Raw genomic sequence first — 21,186 nt, 5'->3', positions numbered from 1 at the left:
GTCTGACAGGGAACCCAAACCAGCCAATCATGGAATCACTAGTCCATACATCAATTTACAATGGAGAGCATATGCACTTTAGCACTGACTAGCAGTGGTAAAGTGCCCAGAGCCATAAAACAGCCAACAACAGGTAAGAAAAAATATAGGAGGGAGGCAAAAAGTTCAAGGATGATCCTGCAATAAGGGCCAAGTCCAAAGGTTGGCACCCCAGAAAACAACACTCTAGTCCCCCCAGGAAAACCACTGTAACAGGTCATCAACTTTCGTTCTCTCACTCATTCATGTCCATAATAAACAAAATAAGGAGACAAGGAAAATGTATAATATTTGTTGAAACTATCGTGTTCTATCATGAAGCAACTGTGATGCAATTAGAAAACATATTCAACTGAGTAGAGTAAGCAGCATTACTAATAAACTGTATACAATGAAAAGCCCTTATAATGGCGAATAATATCTTTGCCTATGCCTGACCTCACAATGTGATCACAGTGATATATCGGAGATCTCTGATATTAAAACCGGGCCCTATACCTAGCATTTGCAGTTAGCTGGCTGCATCTCTGATTTGCTCAGAGCTGGCATGCTCTTTCTGGGACCTTCCTCTCTGTTTTCCAACCAGCAAGTCTTGGCTTATATGTCAAGAAATGGCATTCTTGAAAACAGCAACGGGCTCTATCTGTTATGTCAATGTGTTAGTGACTGACCTCAGAGAAAAACAGTGCACAATATTGTTTAACTTTGCACAAAATGTCCAAACCGAGTCCCAGGAAGCAGTGATAAATAATAAAAACAAAGAGAAACTGGGTATAAATATTGAGACCCAAACCCAAGAACTTTAAATCACTTTGGGAAACAAGAAGAAACCTTTGCTGAGGAGTGGAACCAGAGAGCCTGAGGAGAGACTATCCCTAAGCTGAAGTGCTGCTTGGGGAATTGACCTGTAGTGGTTGCCTCACTGCCAAAGAAAGGAGAAAGGAACTTTGCCTGTACTTTCTTTAACTTGTGAAGGATCTCCAAGCGGTTGAGAAAAGAGTTTGCCTCCTGCTGAAGTCTCAGGGACAACAGACTTCAACCACCAGCTCCCCTGAGTTCTTTGGAAATGCCTGCCGCTGTATTGGGGCCTTCTGAGGAACTGCGTGTCGCAAGGAGCTGGAAGCGCGACTCACGAAGAAGAAGCGTGTCGCCGCCGCAGCCGCATCACTGAACAAGGATGTCGCAGGTGTAGCTGTCGCATTGCATCGCATCGTAAAGAAACGTCTCGCAACATCGAAGAAGCGTGTCGCCGCGGCAGCCGCTGCTGTTGCATCACTGAACAAGGGTGTCGCCGCTGCAGCTGTCGCAAGGAGCCGAAGCATCTCGCATCACCGGAGAAGTGTACCGCCACCACAGCCGCTGTCGTCGCATCACTGAACAAGGGTGTCACCGCTGCAGCTGTCGCATCGAGCCGATGCACCTCGCACCACCAGAGAAGTGTGCCACCACAGCAGGCGCTGTCGTCACATCACTGAACAAAGGTGTCGCCGCTGCAGCTGTCGCATCAAGCCGAAGCGTCTCGCATCATCGAAGAAAAGTGTCGCCGCTGTCGTCGCATCACTGAACAAGGGTGTCACCACTGCAGCTGTCGCATCAAGTCAAGACGTCTCGCATCATCGGAGAAGCGCATTGCAGGGCCTCTCGTGGCTCAGAAGAATTGTTGAGTTGCCGAACGGCCATCGGGCGTGCATGCATCGTGTCACAGCAAGAAGAAGAGGCCATCTTTGTTTCATTGCACCAGATCTTCATCGCATCACGGCGTTGCGAGTCGCATCACCACGGAAGCGCAGTAAGAAACCAACGCATCCCCGTTCCTGCGTGTCAGGAACTGACGCATCACCTTCCCTGTAACACTTTCGTTGTATAGCGTTACGCATCCAAAGGTACATTGACTCAAAGTGTCACATTTTAACATCTAAAGAGAACTAAGCTAATTCTACCATTTTTAAGTACAGTATTGTGGATTTTTGTAGTTTATTGCCTTGTGTTAAATCTATATAAAGAATACTTATTTTTTATATAAAACTTGTGTGGTGCCCATCTGTAGTGTTGTCACTTGATTACTGTATGTGTTCACAAATGCTTTATACACTGCCTCTGAGATAAGCCTGTTTGCTCGTGCCAAGCTAACAATGGGGTGAGCAGGGGTTATTTTAGGAGTGTCCCCCTTACCCAGACTAGGCGCAAGGCTCCCTATTTGTCAAAGGTACCTACCTCTGCCAACTAGAGACCCCCAAATCTAACACCAACTTACCTGTTACTCTTGGAAGGTTAAAAGGACAGGTAAGGCACTGTGAGCTAGTCAGAATTTGGGCCCATGGGTACTGATGTGGTATCGTGACTCATTCCCTACATACTGACGTTCTCTGATCCCATGCATAGTGCTATTTTCAAACAGAATCCTTATAACATGGCACCACAAACGCTTGGTGTGGTATTTATTCATGGGTCTCCTGAGTAGTGCTTTTGCGTGTCCATTATACCCTTACACCTATCACTGAAGACATCCATGGTGTTGGGGACTAATCCTTCAGAGTGTTTTAGGAAGCACCTAGTACTGTTGGTTTTTCAAGCTTGAAGGTTTAAAAGGCCGAAACCTATTTTGTGTTGTACTTTGTTTCGGTTGCTGTTTTTCTCGTGGTGCAGCCAAAACCTATTGCAATAGCTGCTAATTGCAGACCTGCTGTCTATGCACATGTTACTGCAGATGGCCTTACAAATGTAGGTGGTGACTTTTATTTTCGTGATCGAAGCCCATGATGGATAGCGCTTTCAAATCTTGAATTCTTGGGTCAATTTTCTGGCTGTGGATACTAACACAAACACATTTCATGAGTTCACAGTTGCTCCACCACTAGCACAATACAGAGTGAATGTGTTCTATGCAACTTTCTCCCTGGGAACAAACTACTTGGTTCTGCGGCACCCTACCCCATGTACTTGCACCAGTGGGTATAGGTCCCCCTAAATAATGCAAATATTACTGCTCCACAGCTACAACCATTGAATGCTAATTTAAAAAGACTTTATATATGCTAACTCAATATGTTTCGTACACCCAGCACAACCAGCAAGAGTTGGCCTGCCAGGGCAAACCCAGTTGCCTGCAGTACCTACGATAAGTCCAGTAATTGTTCATTCAGTTATGGGTAAAATCCCCACTAACCATGAGAAAATTCTATTTTGGATCACGCAAACAATCAACCAAATTGAAGCTGTGTTTTCCCTTATGGGACAACAAGGCAAGCACCAAATTTTATTTTGATATATGCTTACCCCACATAATGGTTCCAACTATAGGTGACAGTAACACTTAGGGGATAGTCTTTGTCACTATATGTACCATCAGTCATGGCACTTCGTCTGCGTCAGTCTTGCCAGACATGTTGAAACAAATACAGAATGAACATGGGGTAGCTGCTGCCCTGGATATGGGGATGCAACTAATGGGAAATGTTCCCCTTGCGTCTACAATGATTCTGTCTAACATTAAAGGTAAAGTGGTATCTCTGGCTATACCTCAGTGGCTCTCAGTGGTTGCACATCCCAAACGTAAATGTGAGATGCTTATAAATATTGCTGATGTGTATACATCCTCAGGACGCAATCATTTTGGGAACCAGACATACTAAACCACCCCTTGGCAAACCTAGTACTAACAAGGAAGCAGAGCAGACCCATGAGTTTGTTAAAAGACAATGAGATAAATCTAAACAACCACAGAAAGGTAAACCTCATGGAGGTGCTACGATTTTCATGATTGCACCTAAATCAAGGCTAGGTATCATATTTCGGCTAAATGTTCTCGTTTCTTGCAGGACCCATCTGAAAAGCAGTACAAGAGAGGAGGGCAATCTGAGCACAGACAAGTAGAGCATGTGAAACCAAATAAGGAGACACAATGCATGTCTGATGTGAAGTTAAAAAAAGATCAAAAACCTCCTCAATATAAAGCCCCATTTCAGAAAAAGAAAGTTGCAGCTATAACTGTAAAATATGCCGCAGACACTGAGAACACTTCCACTGTACATAAGTTGGGTAGTGATGCTCCTCGACAGCAAAGCAGCAGTCACTATAGTGCACTGGAATCTCCAGGAGTTTCTGACAGCAATAGCAACTGATAACTTTGTTACAGTTGAAACCCCAGCACTTAACCCCACCAGATAGGTTTTATGACTTAGATATACAATTTGAGGGTGACATACAATGCAATTTTATAGTAATATTTTGGGAAAATGTAACTTTGTCTTATGATATCCTTTTATCGGAGGTCAATATGCCCCCTCTATTTGTCCAAACATCCCCGCAGGGTGAGGATGTACTAATACCTTTATTTTCCGTTCTTGTCCCTGATGAAGTCAAAGAAGCTAATGCAGTAGAATGGGCATTTGCACATGCCCCGGCTTTATACCACAATCATTTCCACTGGGATAAGGACTCTTCTTATCATTTTATACCCATGTGGTTCAGCCTGCAAGTGCAACCACAATATCCTATTAAACAAAATGCTAAGGCACTTTAGAGAAACACTCTCCCAATTGGAGTACCAGGGAGTAATTGAACCCTGTGTCTCTCAAATGAATAATCGTCTTTTCTCCAGTTTTGAAACCGGATCATTCAGATTGCATCATTTTAGAATGCAGCATTTAAATAGTCATACACAAGCTTTTGCTATACAAAATACAGACAGTACAGAATTGATTAATAATATAGTCCATAAAAAATACAAAACATCCTAAGATATTCCCAATAGTTTTTTCAGCCACAATCCTGCGCCTGAAAGCAGAGATTGGACAGCCTTCTCTACCCTTGGCTTTAAGCATAATTTTACCCATCTAGCAATGGAATATAAGAACAGTCCAGGGCTGTTTGCTGGTTACATAGTATCATTTCTACGTGATATTGACCCAGATGCATTGTACTACTAGATGATATCTACCTTACGTATGCTGTGTTAAAAACACACTTTGCCAGAGTGGATTGCATAAATTAGGATTCACTGTATGTGGCTATAAGTTCAACTATAAGAAAGCTCATATCAAATTTCTAAGTGTCCTTTTCTTAGGATGTGAGTAAAAGTCTTGCCCGTCACTTTTTGGATAATTGTGCACAGTTGCAATCTCCAAACACTTTGAAGGTACTCCAAACCTTATTAGGTTTTCTTAATCTTTGCAGAACATACATTCCCAACTATGCACTAACGCATTTATACAACCTGTTTTTCCAGTTCACATTGGACAGCAAAATATACTGATACACTCAGATTTACAATCTGACTTGCTTGCAACACGTCACTTACATACATGTGTAAATACTACAAACATAGTCATACGAGTTTCACCAGCTGCAGTTGGATTTTCCTATAGCACTTTTAATGAAGGTGAGATAGTGGCGATAGCATATAAATCGTATTTATATTCCAATGTGAAAATGCGTTTTACTTCCACTGACAAAATACTGACTCTGGTGCAGATGGCAATTCTTAAAGAGTGGCCTCTTGCACAAAGGAAACACATCATTGTTGTTACGACAGTGCCAGCCTTAGAGGCTGTGACAAAGGCTAGTGTCCTGAATACTAAATCCCTCCATTCTAGATGGATACAGTGGACAACATCATTAACATCTGTTGATGTAGACTTCACCTTTGACCCATCTTTACAGACACAAAAATTTCTACTGTATGAGAATGTGTATTCCATACCCACCTCTGTCTTACCCCTTGAACAGTTTATACTGATGGTTCAACTCAGCCTTCTACAAGCTATAAACAGCAATATTCAGTGTCATATGCTACCGTTGTTGGGATAATATTGGACAGAAAATTCCAAACACAAAAAACTCACACCCAGTCCTTTGGGGACTGCGCGGCACAGTATGATGAACTGAAAGCTTTGCTTCTTGCACTCAATCATAAAAATCCTGAATTCCTCACACTTACTGTGTGTGATTCTTGTTACTGTGTACAGTCCTTTAATGATAATTTACATCATTGGCAACAGAATGGATTCAAAGATTCGAAAGGCAGCACAATCAAGCATAAAATGCTTTGAGTTAAAGTGGCAGACCTAAAAGATTACCACAGGCTTATGTTATTCATACATTGAGTCATCAGCATGTGGGAGCACATGTTATGTGGAATTTTCTGGCTGATGAAGCAGCATAATCTGCTGTTGCGACTCATACTATTACTGCAGTTACTTGTTTTAAAATGAAAGTAGATTCTGATATCTTGGCTTCCGGCAATGCTAATAGAGGCAGCATCCCTTAACCTAAAGGCTTTCCATCTAAATATACTTACCACTTAAGTGAACAAAACAACCCTTTTGGGACCATTCCAGGGGTTGATCATTGTTTGATTCCCAACCAAGACCACAGACTAATTAGTGATAGCTGCACATGAAGGTGTTGTTTCGGCATATGCTGGTGTGGTGGCCATTATAAATAATGGGGTAACCCAACCGACAACAACGGACCTGGGTACAGTACGGGAATATAAAGAATGGTCCGAGAATGTCTTAAGTATATGAAATCAATTCAATTCTATTAAATATGTGTTGTGTCAAAGGCTACAACATTGGTGTTAAATCACAAATTTACAGGTCTAAGGTAGAGAGAGTCGACGTTTCGACTCGATAAATGCATGGAGGGCAAGTGGGGACCTCAGCTGCGAGTCTTCATCAGGACGGAGTAACGCAACCAATTCCTTAAACAGGGCTGGCCTCACAGGTAAGAAACAAATTCTAGTCGACCACAGATTCCAATCATCCGGTCAACAGGAAAGAACCAAGGGGCGAGAGTGCCCAGGGAACCTACTTGTAATAGATGAGTGTCATCCCGATAAAAGGATATCATAAGACAAAGTTACATTTTCCCAAAATATTACTATAAAATTGTGTTGTATGTCACCCTCAAATTGTATATCTAAGTCATATAACCTATCTGGTGGGGCTAAGTGCTAGGGTTTCAACTGTAACAAAGTTATCAGTTGCTATTGCTGTCAGAAACTCCTGGAGATTCCAGTGCACTATAGTGACTGCTGCTATGCTGTCGAGGAGCATCACTACCCAACTTATGTACAGTGGAAGTGTTCTCAGTGTCTGCGGCATATTTTACAGTTATAGCTGCAGCTTTCTTTTTCTGAAATGGGGCTTTATATTGAGGAGGTTTTTGATCTTTTTTTAACTTCACATCAGACATGCATTGTGTCTCCTTATTTGGTTTCACATGCTCTACTTGTCTGTGCTCAGATTGCCCTCCTCTCTTGTACTGCTTTTCAGATGGGTACTGCAAGAAACGAGAACATTTAGCCGAAATATGATACCTAGCCTTGATTTAGATGCAATCATGAAAATCGTAGCACCTCTCAGAGGGGTCCCAGGGTGAGGAACCTCCATGAGGTTTACCTTTCTGTGGTTGTTTAGATTTATCTCATTGTCTTTTAACAAACTCATGGGTCTGCTCTGCTTCCTTGTTAGTACTAGGTTTGCCAAGGGGTGGTTTAGTATGTCTGGTTCCCAAAATGATTGCGTCCTGAGGATGTATACACATCAGCAATATTTATAAGCATCTCACATTTACGTTTGGGTTGTGCAACCACTGAGAGCCACTGAGGTATAGCCAGAGATACCACTTTACCTTTAATGTTAGACAGAATCATTGTAGACGCAAGGGGAACATTTCCCATTAGTTGCATCCCCATATCCAGTGCAGCAGCTACCCCATGTTCATTCTGTATTTGTTTCAACATGTCTGGCAAGACTGACGCAGACGAAGTGCCATGACTGATGGTACATATAGTGACAAAGACTATCCCCTAAGTGTTACTGTCACCTATAGTTGGAACCATTATGTGGGGTAAGCATATATCAAAATAAAATTTGGTGCTTGCCTTGTTGTCCCATAAGGGAAAACACAGCTTCAATTTGGTTGATTGTTTGCGTGATCCAAAATAGAATTTTCTCATGGTTAGTGGGGATTTTACCCATAACTGAATGAACAATTACTGGACTTATCGTAGGTACTGCAGGCAACTGGGTTTGCCCTGGTAGGCCAACTCTTGCTGGTTGTGCTGGGTGTACGAAACATATTGAGTTAGCATATATAAAGTCTTTTTAAATTAGCATTCAATGGTTGTAGCTGTGGAGCAGTAATATTTGCATTATTTAGGGGGACCTATACCCACTGGTGCAAGAACATGGGGTAGGGTGCCGCAGAACCAAGTAGTTTGTTCCCAGGGAGAACGTTGCATAGAACACATTCACTCTGTATTGTGCTAGTGGTGGAGCAACTGTGAACTCATGAAATGTGTTTGTGTTAGTATCCACAGCCAGAAAATTGACCCAAGAATTCAAGATTTGAAAGCGCTATCCATCATGGGCTTCGATCACGAAAATAAAAGTCACCACCTACATTTGTAAGGCCATCTGCAGTAACATGTGCATAGACAGCAGGTCTGCAATTAGCAGCTATTGCAATAGGTTTTGGCTGCACCACGAGAAAAACAGCAACCGAAACAAAGTACAACACAAAATAGGTTTCGGCCTTTTAAACCTTCAAGCTTGAAAAACCAACAGTACTAGGTGCTTCCTAAAACACTCTGAAGGATTAGTCCCCAACACCATGGATGTCTTCAGTGATAGGTGTAAGGGTATAATGGACACGCAAAAGCACTACTCAGGAGACCCATGAATAAATACCACACCAAGCGTTTGTGGTGCCATGTTATAAGGATTCTGTTTGAAAATAGCACTATGCCTGGGATCAGAGAACGTCAGTATGTAGGGAATGAGTCACGATACCACATCAGTACCCATGGGCCCAAATTCTGACTAGCTCACAGTGCCTTACCTGTCCTTTTAACCTTCCAAGAGTAACAGGTAAGTTGGTGTTAGATTTGGGGGTCTCTAGTTGGCAGAGGTAGGTACCTTTGACAAATAGGGAGCCTTGCGTCTAGTCTGGGTAAGGGGGACACTCCTAAAATAACCCCTGCTCACCCCATTGTAAGCTTGGCACGAGCAAACAGGCTTATCTCAGAGGCAGTGTATAAAGCATTTGTGAACACATACAGTAATCAAGTGACAACATTACAGATGGGCACCACACAAGTTTTATATAAAAAATAAGTATTCTTTATATAGATTTAACACAAGGCAATAAACTACAAAAATCCACAATACTGTACTTAAAAATGGTAGAATTAGCTTAGTTCTCTTTAGATGTTAAAATGTGACACTTTGAGTCAATGTACCTTTGGATGCGTAACGCTATACAACGAAAGTGTTACAGGGAAGGTGATGCGTCAGTTCCTGACACGCAGGAATGGGGATGCGTTGGTTTCTTACTGCGCTTCCGTGGTGATGTGACCCGCAGCGGCGTGATGCGATGAAGATCTGGTGCAATGAAACAAAGATGGCCTCTTCTTCTTGCTGCGACACGATGCATGCACGCCCGATGGCCGTACGGCGACTCAACAATTCTTCTGAGCCACGAGAGGCCCTGCAACGCGCTTCTCCGATGATGCGAGACGTCTTGACTTGATGCGACAGCTGCAGTGGCGACACCCTTGTTCAGTGATGCGACAACAGCGGCGACACTTTTCATCGATGATACGAGACGCTTCGGCTCGATGCGACAGCTGCAGCGGCGACACCTTTGTTCAGTGATGCGACGACAGCGCCTGCGGCGGTGGCACACTTCTCTGGTGGTGCGAGGTGCATCGGCTCGATGCGACAGCTGCAGCGGTGACACCCTTGTTCAGTGATGCGACGACAGCGGCTGTGGTGGCGGTACACTTCTCCGGTGATGCGAGATGCTTCGGCTCCTTGCGACAGCTGCAGCGGCGACACCCTTGTTCAGTGATGCAACAGCAGCGGCTGCCGCGGCGACACGCTTCTTCGATGTTGCGAGACGTTTCTTTACGATGCGATGCAATGCGACAGCTACACCTGCGACATCCTTGTTCAGTGATGCGGCTGCGGCGGCGACACGCTTCTTCTTCGTGAGTCGCGCTTCCAGCTCCTTGCGACACGCAGTTCCTCAGAAGGCCCCAATACAGCGGCAGGCATTTCCAAAGAACTCAGGGGAGCTGGTGGTTGAAGTCTGTTGTCCCTGAGACTTCAGCAGGAGGCAAACTCTTTTCTCAACCGCTTGGAGATCCTTCACAAGTTAAAGAAAGTACAGGCAAAGTTCCTTTCTCCTTTCTTTGGCAGTGAGGCAACCACTACAGGTCAATTCCCCAAGCAGCACTTCAGCTTAGGGATAGTCTCTCCTCAGGCTCTCTGGTTCCACTCCTCAGCAAAGGTTTCTTCTTGTTTCCCAAAGTGATCTAAAGTTCTTGGGTTTGGGTCTCAATATTTATACCCAGTTTCTCTTTGTTTTTATTATTTATCACTGCTTCCTGGGACTCGGTTTGGACATTTTGTGCAAAGTTAAACAATATTGTGCACTGTTTTTCTCTGAGGTCAGTCACTAACACATTGACATAACAGATAGAGCCCGTTGCTGTTTTCAAGAATGCCATTTCTTGACATATAAGCCAAGACTTGCTGGTTGGAAAACAGAGAGGAAGGTCCCAGAAAGAGCATGCCAGCTCTGAGCAAATCAGAGATGCAGCCAGCTAACTGCAAATGCTAGGTATAGGGCCCGGTTTTAATATCAGAGATCTCCGATATATCACTGTGATCACATTGTGAGGTCAGGCATAGGCAAAGATATTATTCGCCATTATAAGGGCTTTTCATTGTATACAGTTTATTAGTAATGCTGCTTACTCTACTCAGTTGAATATGTTTTCTAATTGCATCACAGTTGCTTCATGATAGAACACGATAGTTTCAACAAATATTATACATTTTCCTTGTCTCCTTATTTTGTTTATTATGGACATGAATGAGTGAGAAAACGAAAGTTGATGACCTGTTACAGTGGTTTTCCTGGGGGGACTAGAGTGTTGTTTTCTGGGGTGCCAACCTTTGGACTTGGCCCTTATTGCAGGATCATCCTTGAACTTTTTGCCTCCCTCCTGTATTTTTTCTTACCTGTTGTTGGCTGTTTTATGGCTCTGGGCACTTTACCACTGCTTCTCAGTGCTAAAGTGCATATGCTCTCCATTGTAAATTGATGTATGGACTAGTGATTCCATGGTTGGCTGGTTTGGGTTCCCTGTCAGACCTTAGTACAGTGCACCAGGAGGGCCCAGGGCTGGTAATACAAATGCTGCTGGTGTGCTTGCAGCACTGGTTTTGACACCCACAGAAGCAGCTTTTAAAAGTGTGTCTCAGGTCTGCCCTTGCAGAGCCTATGTGCAGTCTGGTACTGCCATGCTGACTAGGCAAGTGCACCCACTTGACAGTCCCTAAACCTTCCCTTTTCTTTATATCAGACACCCCTATGGTGGGCCCAAGGGCAGGTTGCATTGTAAGTATAAGGTAGGACATGCCCTGGTGTGTGTGGCATGTCCTAATAGGGAATTACAGCCATTTTCGCTTTTCTCTATTGCAAGGCTACCTTTTCCCTATTGGCCAGAATGGGCAGTTTGATTATTACATCTTATAATCCTAACTGACTCAGGGAACATGGTAGAAATTCGAGTTTAGTATGCCTGAACTCAAAATGATAAAATGCATCTTTTAGTGAAGTTGGTTTTAACATTCTGTGTTTGAAAACACCACCAAGTAGGTATTTTCTTGTCTAACCATCCAAACCTGCCTCTGCTAGGATGTGCATTCCTTGTCTGGAGTTTAAGTGACAGGGGCTGGGGGATTCCAGGAGACAGGGTGAGTCAGCACAGGGCTGAATACAGGGAACTCATGACAAACCCAATGAAAGCTCACAAGCTGCTTCTCTATCTAGTCATCGGATGACCAGCACATAAATTACAACATGTTAATCCCCTAAATGTAACAATTTTCTGGATGCATTTTTTATTATTATCTCTTTGTGGCTATGGAACACTCAGTCTGTGTTTGACTTATAGAATCCCACACTAAACTTCACAGCCATCATTAAGACATGGCATAACCCAAAAGCTGCCTGCTCTGTGTCAATTACACTGCCTACTTCCCTTAAATTCCACTCACCTCGGTCATTGCCCTCTTATTAACTAACATTGTCACACTCTATCAGCCACTTGGCTCTATTGATTATTTTTTTGATGATCTAATTATTCGCATTCATCCTTTTGATTCCTTCCCTCCTCATCCTGCTTGAAGATTCAATTTAAACCTTAGTATCAAAGAAAAGAGCAAATCTTTTACCCAACTATTGACTACTCTGAATGCAATACATTCACCTCTACTCCATACACAGTAAATAATAATGCACACATCATAGTAATTTCTAACAAGCTAAGTTTCTCTCATACTAATCATCACTCCACTTCTGACCATGACTTTGTCACCTTGTAGAAAAATAGTCCTCCCCCCACCAACCCAACTACCCCATCGCATCTCAACAAGAAAACATACTCCTGAATCTCACCCTGCATTACTATACAAAAGAAGCTTAGGCTACCTCAACTCAAAATATTATTCAACCAAGTAAGCAATATCCTTCATTAGGCTGGTTAAAACCCTATCCTTTGCTGCACTCAATCTCTTCAGCCTCTCCACATCTACAGCTTGGAACACATGAATAATTTGCTTCCTGATGCCATGAGAAGGTTGTGCCTTCATAGATAGTGGAAAACAAGTGTCTGTACAATCTCGTACCTAGAAACACACCTTGAATACATTGTCAAGAGCCTTACAAAAAGCAAAGGCTATCTATTTACAAAACATCATGATATCACTGTGCCTCATCTCCATCCGGCATGCAAAATCAATACTATCATTGCCCCTCAAAGCACACCTTTAATTTCCCCTTTATGCATTGTGAGAAATCAGGACTTTTTAGTAGTGTCCTACCACTTTTTGCCCCCATTTTTCACTGCTAAGTGATTGTTTCCTGACTCTGATTGTGCCTTGATCTCTGCTAACCAGATGCAAGGCTGGTGCTCTGATTAAAATTATATGGTTAGGTATAATTACAATTAGCAATGACAGACCACTGTAAGTCCCTAGTATATAAAAAGGCAAGGGGGATTCAAACTTCCTGTGAGTTCCGAGTATATAGTAAGGCAGGGAGCTTTAGAGGCCCAGTATACTTCCTTTCTAGAGAGTGCACTACTGAGCTGCCTGCTGTCATTTTAAAAGCCAACCCTGCCCTGCAGTCTGCTATTAAAATTTAATGAAACGCAAATTCTACTTTGTAATCAAAGGTACTTCCAAAAAGTCTCAAACTATAATATTTTGTACATATACCTCATCCCTAAGGTCTCCTCTAGATGCCCCAGGTGTAGGGTGCCTTGTAACTAAAAGCAGGGACATAATTAAAATATATTTTTATAAGCCCTGGTGAGGGAAAAACTGCCAATTCTATTTTTCCCGATTGTAGTGAATGGCTCCATAGGCTAACAATGGAGATATTTTATTTAAGTATAAATATTGACAGGGACAGATCTACATTGTATCTCTGTCCTTCTAATTTATGTATATTTTGGTTATTTACCATAGCACGCATGCACTTTATGTCACACGGTTCACCAAAGTCACGTTCTGACATTTGTGTATGTGACAGCCATTTTTTTTTTGTTTAAATTTCTTAATTACTCTTACGAATTTTCATGTATTACAGCAGTAACAGACAACTGAAATTGCATATTTGCATTTTTTACAAGCAGTGCTTGTCACAAATAATAAACTTTGGACTGCAAGTTTCGTATCGGGAACCGAAGGCAAACAGGGTACAGTACCTATTATAACAACATAATATTACGTAAACAAACATACCACTAAAATGTACACAACATTGCTGGTAATAGCATATTGGCTTGTGGGGGGAGAACAATAGGATAGGGGGTTAAGGGGTGAGGGGCATTGCATCTCACTGAGTTGGTATATTAATCGCAGGTGATGTTGCTACTGCTGCATACGATATAGATCTTGCCACATTGTTTGTCGCCATCATTTCGTTAACTTTTGTCCCATTGTCAATACCTGTTACCTTGGATACGTGTCAGGGGTTGCTGCGTGCATGCTGTCCATAGTCTAAGCTTGGAGTAATGCCTGTTGGGGAGGGCACTAGCTATTGTTGGGATCCCTCTGCGTGCTCTTGTGTCCCTCTAGTTGCTTGGGATCAGTGCTTAATTTGTAAAATATGAATGAAGTGCAGGTGCTCAAATGTTTGTTGGAAGCTACACCTACTTTTCTCCACCCATTTCCTCCACTGGCCCCACCCACTTACTCTGTTAGCTCCACCACATCCTCAACTGGCACTGACTGCTAAACATCAGATGTAATAACCGATCTGAATATCAGCAAAGGAGCATTCCTCATAGAAAGGTTTTGATAGGACAGGTTAAGATGGCTGCAATCCCCTTTTTCCCTTATATTGCATGCTTGATTAGGTGACTGAACAAACATTTGTAAAATTCTGTATGTGTGTTTTTTTTTAGAAATATATCATTCCCTTCGCCCCTACAACTGCTATTAGAGAAAATCAGTCTGGTAACAACACTTTCCTTTACACAACACCGTATATGTGATAGAGAAAAACAGGCGTTCTCTTATGGAAAATATTGCCATTACTCTTTGATGTACTATCCAAGGCAATAAGAGCTGGGATTTTCATTCTCCACCTCTAGTGTTCTTCGCTGGTGACAGATGACTGCAACCCCAGGAACACCCTTCCAAGTGGCTGCCCTGTGTTTTGTGCCAACAGTGCAAATGGTGACAAAATAGATTCAACTGTGCAAACCCCCAATTAATACTCTTTTAATAGCATAACATTAAACAACTGGGTTCACCAGGGCTTCAAATTGTAAAATAAAGCAAATAAATGCAGCTGTATTATAAAACTACTTTTTAGAAGCCCTACTTCTGATCCTGAAAAAAACAACTTCAAGGGTGAGATAACGGGGCCGTGAGTGTCTGGTGGTGGATGAAAAAGCATAAGGTGGATTGAAGACAGTGCAGTCTTGAACTTCATTAAGGAGGCGTCCATGTTACACGCGGGAACCAAACTATACTTTAATAGGCATGTTAACCTATAGAAAGACGTGGGCAGCTTGAAACCAAAAGAGGTACTGCTTGGCAGACAATAGAAAATATTCCGACTACCCGCCCCCTTCCTCCCACCTCCTCCGCCCCCCCCCCCCCAAAAAAACATGTATCCCTCTCCTCCCCACCCATCCTCCCTCGCTGGTGGTTGGGCAAAGAGCACTGGATTCGGAAAGTCAGCACAAAATATGAAGGATAACTGGTGAATATTCACAGTGGTATTGCCCCTGCTCAAGTCACTGTGGTGAAATTAGTATATATTCTACCACGGTCCAGCATGCAGAAATACAATGTAGTACACATACCAAAATTGGTTTAAAATTGTTTGAAAAAGAAAAACAAAAATGAAAGGCATTTCCCTGAATTTGATTGCTTTTGAAATGTACAGCGGTGTCTGTTTATGACAGGACAGTTACATTTAGACCTGTCCTCTCTTTTATATTGTCACTTTTTAATTATGGAAATAAAGCTGGCATAGGAGAGAAGGGGGGATAAACTCCCCCATAATCACGCTTAATTTGCTACCAAGCACCGGTCACACATGGGTACAAGACTGTCATTTCCGACCTGTGCGTGCACAAGGTTTCACTTTAAAGCCTGAATAAATCTAGAAAAGGGCCGGTCAGAAGGGCTGGTATAGATCCCGCCAAGCATTTGGGCGAGTGAGCCCAAAAGTTCTCTTGAAAAAAATAGTTTTGGAGCGCATGCCATGCGCTCGATTTACTTATTCCAGTCAAGATTTCTGACGCCTTTTGTTTTACTGGACTGGACCATTGGTTCATGACCTTCTGTGAGCAAGAAACTCACATACATAATTGTACCCGGATGGAAGAGGAAATGCGCTTGCCTCTCTTTTATGCGAGGGGTTACAGGGAACTTAATTCGTGCTCGGCGCATGCCATGTTTTGACAAGTCAGGGGCTGGACGGGCAGGGCCTTGGCTTTAACTTAACCACGGCAGGCCCTTAATTTACTTTATTCCTTAACTTTTTACCGTTACTCTCGTGGTGGGCGGCCAGCACTGCCTTTAATAACTAATTACGATTAGGCGGCTTGGTGCTGCTTGATACCAGAAAGACAGTACTGTACTCCTCGATACCTGCACAGCACAGGCTGCCCTTCCCTCAATGTCTTCGTCGGTCGGGTCGGCACTCGGGCTGAATTGAACAATGACGACTCGGGTGGTGAGGTGCGATGGTTATGCTGAGGCGGCGTGGCAATGTTAAAAAAAAATCTACGCACGCACGCACGCTTCGGCGCGCACAGCCACTACCCCCATCAGAAACCAAATCCAGCCCAAATGTGTGTCCTGCCCGCCCACCGCAACAGTGCAAAACTGAGTGAATTTGAACTAAGGACCGTGGCCCGGGTCGCCATGTTCAACATATTATTTATTATTAATTTATATGAATCTTCTCTTCAGGGCAGGCTAAGTGACTAAGAAGTCTCACAGCCTCCCGCAACACAGTTAACCGCCATGAGTCACTCGGGAGACATGAAAAGCACGCTGCGAGTACAGTAAGGTAAATGTTAAAATCATCAAGATGTGACGTGCGTAGCAGATGCGTAGACCCGGCCCTGATAATTAAGTGCCGGTGCTAAGCACCGGAAAGCACCGGCACAAATTAAGCACTGCTTGGGATAAACCCTGTGGCGCTTATTCATGGGCGCTTGCGTCCCTTTTGCACCGCCGGTGTATCACTTTTTGTGACGCACCAGCGGTGTAAAAAATGCGCCATGTTGCGCAATATTTACATAGTGACACATCTAGTTAGAAGCGTCACTTTGTAAACCCCTGCGCCACATTATACCTGCACCAGGTATAATGTATGCAGGGGGGCCTTCTGGTGCAAGAAAAGGTCATAGAAGTGTCGCAGTGAAGTCTTGGACGCAAATGCGTCAATATCTTATGCCTGCCTCATGGCAGGCGTAAAACTGACACAAGCATATTTAACATGGAATTTGCCCATGTGTAAATGACCCATTGCTGGAGTTGCGTTACTTTTGTGACACACTCCAGCAATGGGTCATTTTTGTGCCTACAGATACGTCAGAAATACTGACGTATCTGTAACTCCTTGCGACATGATGGTTGATACTGTAAATATGACACATCATTGCTATCGCAAGGAGGGCGCAATGAAAAGTGATGCATCGCTGTTTTCATGCAGCGATGCGTCACTTTTCATAAATGAGGCCCTGTGTCTCTGAGTGTTCCTGCCATGCGCTTCGGGGGTCTGTGAGTATTGTGTCCCAAGCCACGGCTAGGGGTGTCTTACGTATGCCAATGGCAACTTTTCTCCGAAGCACCATGCTTTCCGCCTGTGCCCAACATTTCATGAAGTGATACAATGCTTTCACTGATGGGGGGTCAGGGTATTTCCAGTGATTAGTGATGAGGCGCTTTGCCACTATAAGTCCCAGATCTATAAAGCGGGTTGTCACCTAATGTTTCTTCGGCCTCCAATATGGCCCCAGTAATCACTCCTCCCAGTTCCATTCCAGTTCGGGGTCTGTGCAGCGCGCTAAGTGTATTGTGATGATCTCCCAGTAGGTGTCAGCTTGTTGCATGCCCACAGCATGTGTATCAGCTCACATTCCACCAGTTTGCAGCAAGGGCACCGCTCATCTACTCGATTGAATATTCTATTGATTTAGGCTGGTGTCATGTAAGCCCTTGGTGTTATGTAAAAATGTATGAGCCTAAACTTGGTGTTCCATGGTATGTAAGTGGGGCTGTCTAAAGTTGTTACCCATTCCCGGTCTGTGCTTTGTCTCAGCAGATCTCCATCCCAGTGTCCTCTTAGCTTTACTAGTGGGTCTGCTGCATGTGTCCTTAGCAACTCCGCTAACCACCGAACAAGGTGCCGGCACGCCCCCATTGTATGTAGATACAGAATTGCTAAGTGCGTTTTTGGTTCTTTTGCCATGTCAGAGTAACCATAACGATCTAATGAGTGCTGCGTATAGTAAAAACTGGCCGCTCGGTAGGCCCATTTGACACAAATGTGTCAAATGGGAGCAACTGCCCATCTTGAAATACGTCCCCCACCGTCTGGAGTCTGGCGTTCTCCCATGCGCGGAGTTCCACCGCTGTAGTCACTTGTCGCTGCCTCAGCGTTCCCAATAGCGGAAGAGCAGGCACATATGGGGGGACCTCTTTGGTGAATCGTAGGACTCGCCGGAAGCAGGCATATGCCACTTTCACCAGCTGCTCGGTAGGACCCTGCCCCTTCCTATCTGGATGAAACATTATCTGCCCCTAGGTATAGCCCAGGTGTTGTGTAGCAGTGTCAGCAAGCTGCCTATCGCTGATCCAGCGGGCCACCCACTGCAGCTGTGCTCCCAGATAATATTGCTCCATATTTGGGACTGCCCCTCCACCACCATCCACGGGTAAGGACATTTTGGCTAACCCACTCTATTTCGACTGTCTTGCCAAATTAATTGTCTCATGTCCACCTCAAACAATCGGAACACCGCAGGCTTGATGTATACCCGCAGATTTGCAAAGTGGTATAACAGTTGTGGAAGTGCCACCATTTTCCATAGCGCCACTCTGCCCATAGTGGCAAGAGGCAGTGTGCGCCAAAGCCGCCATCTGCGATCTGAGTGCCGTCACTGTTCTGGTGTAATTACCTTCGAAAAGGTCCAGTTGTTCTCTAAATATCCGAATCCCTAGGTACCGAAATGCAGTCTGCTGCCAGCGCACTGGCCTGCCATTGGCCGTTAGCGCGGGGTCTGAGGTGGTGTCATTAGAGGGATAAAGGCATGACTTGCCCCAGTTATTGCGTAACCCATCTGAAAGTGCCTTTTCTGTTGCATCACACGACTGTCGGAGATTGCACAAATATATCAGAAGATCATCGGTATAGAGGGACACAGCATGCACCCCATCGCCTAGTGGTATTCCCCAGTCTGCCATGGTGCTACGCAAGGCTACCACCAGCGGTTCAATGGCCAGCGTGAACAATAGCAGGGAAAGGGGGCAACCTTGGCGCGTTCCTCAACCAATCAAGATGGTCTCAGAGACATACGGGCCTGTCTTAACCTTTACCGTAGGACATTTGTAGAGATATCTAACTAGGCCGACGTAGTCACCTAGGTCGTATTTGGCTAAGGTGGCAAAGAGAAAGTTCCATTCGAGCGTGTTGAACACTTTTTCTAGGTCCAACACTAGGCACCCCGAGTGTGGCCAGTGCTCTCTTGAGTAGTGGGCGATTCTGAAAAAAACGTCGTAAGTTGAGGGACGTGCTGCGTGCCAGTACAAACCCGTTTTGATCCTCATGTACCAGTTGTGGGACCACTGGGGCCAGTCTACTTGCCAATAGTTTGGCAAGTATTTTATAGTCTGAGTTTAACAGTGCCAGTGGGCAATAGGAGCCCAGAAGCTCCGTATCTCTATCCAGCTTAGGCAGCAAAACAAGCAGGGACTCACGCAGCGACTGAGGTAAAATGGCTGTCTCTTGTGCACTGATATATAATGGCAGCAATTTTGGGGCAAGTGTGCCTTGGTAAGCCTTGTAAAATTCAGCCGACAGCCCAACCGAACATGGCGCCTTGCCTGTGGCCAATAACCGAATCGCAACTGCACATCTAACAGCGTTAGTGGCTCATTCAGCTCAGCTCGTTGAGAGTCATCTACAATTGGCATGGGTAGCTGTGACAGATACGCATCCAGCGCCTCCGGGGTTGCCTGTACCACTGGTTTATATATGTCGGTGTAGTGAACAGTAAATTCGCCATATATGTCGCATTGCTGCGTTAGCTGTTGATCGGCTCTGGATCGTAAGATCAGCGTCAGTTGTTGCACAAGGTCTTGTTGTATAAGATATGCCAATAGTCTCCCCGCTCTATCAGCGGAAGAATGAGTACGGGACGAGTGCACCACATTATTCAGACAGCACAATCTTTCCATTACCTCAGCATGTTTTTGTCTTTGATCGTCTAGCGCCTGCTGCGTGGCAATGCCCCCTGCTAAGTCAGTTTCGAAATTGATGAGGGTATCCTCAATAGGTTTAGCTTTACGGTCCAACTGCCGACGTATACTCCAAGTCAGGCTCAGGCATTGTCCCCGTACCACCGCTTGGTAAGCGTCCCATAGTGTCCTGTGATCAGTTACTGAGCCTTCGTTTGTGTCAAAGTATGTGACTATGGCCAACCCCACCGAGTCCCGAAAGGGAAAGTCCTCCAGTGCTACTGCCTGTAGACACCATAGTTCAGTGGCTGGCATCGGATCGGCCCCACCTAGCTGTACCATGTGTGGATTATGATCAGAATGTGTGCGCCCTATGTAGTCCGCATTCACGCAATCTGCTATCAGTGCCATGCTTCTCACAAATCTGTTGAGTCACACGTGTAGGTCATGGGGGTGTGAGTAGTATGAGTAATGGTGGGTGTGCAGATTTAACATCCTCCATAAATCTACAAGCCCCCGACTACAGTGCCACTCACTCAAGCCTTTAGTGTTTAGCCGCTTCAGTTGTCTGCTGCAGTGTCGGGAAGGACCTATCTAATCCTGTATCCAATACTGTATTATAGCCCCCCCTAACAACAAAAGAACATCACACCACTGGGATAGCTTTACTGATAATGCATGCCAGAATGGGGCCTGGTCAGTGTTCGGGGCATATATTGAACCTAGCACTATCGGCCTGCCATTGAGCTTGCCTTTCGTCAATGCATATCGACCATAATCATCTATTTCCGTTGCTTCCGAAACATAATGTGTGCCTGGCCTGACCCATACTATTGCTCCCTGTGCATATGATGAGTAGCCTGTGGCAAATATCTGCCCTCTCCATTTATGCTGTAGCCTGTGTATCTCGGGCTATGATATGTGCGTTTCCTGCAATAACGTGATGTGTGCTGCATTTCTCTTTAAGGATGCATATGTGTTATTTTGGGGCACTGGCGTGTGCATACCCCTGGCATTCCAGGTTATTATTGTTGTCAGTGGCATCCTTTATCTATACATCATACATGTATGTCTCTTCGGCTTGCTGCTCTGCAAGAGGGGCGGGTGGCACGCACATGTGGCCTAGGCCTATTCC

General features: G+C 44.4%; 1 pseudogene; it reads right to left on the bottom strand.

Annotated features, from left to right (window-relative positions):
- Window positions 1-20,462, bottom strand: part of LOC146856003 (uncharacterized) — a 96,180-nt pseudogene extending 75,718 nt beyond the window's left edge.
- Between the last annotated feature and the right edge of the window lie 724 nt (window positions 20,463-21,186).

This window comes from Triturus cristatus, chromosome 4_1 (genome assembly GCF_964204655.1).
Source record: "Triturus cristatus chromosome 4_1, aTriCri1.1, whole genome shotgun sequence".
Lineage (NCBI taxonomy): Eukaryota > Metazoa > Chordata > Amphibia > Caudata > Salamandridae > Triturus > Triturus cristatus.
The sequence above is the reverse complement of the archived record's forward strand: the minus strand, read 5'-3'. Positions and strand labels throughout refer to the sequence as shown.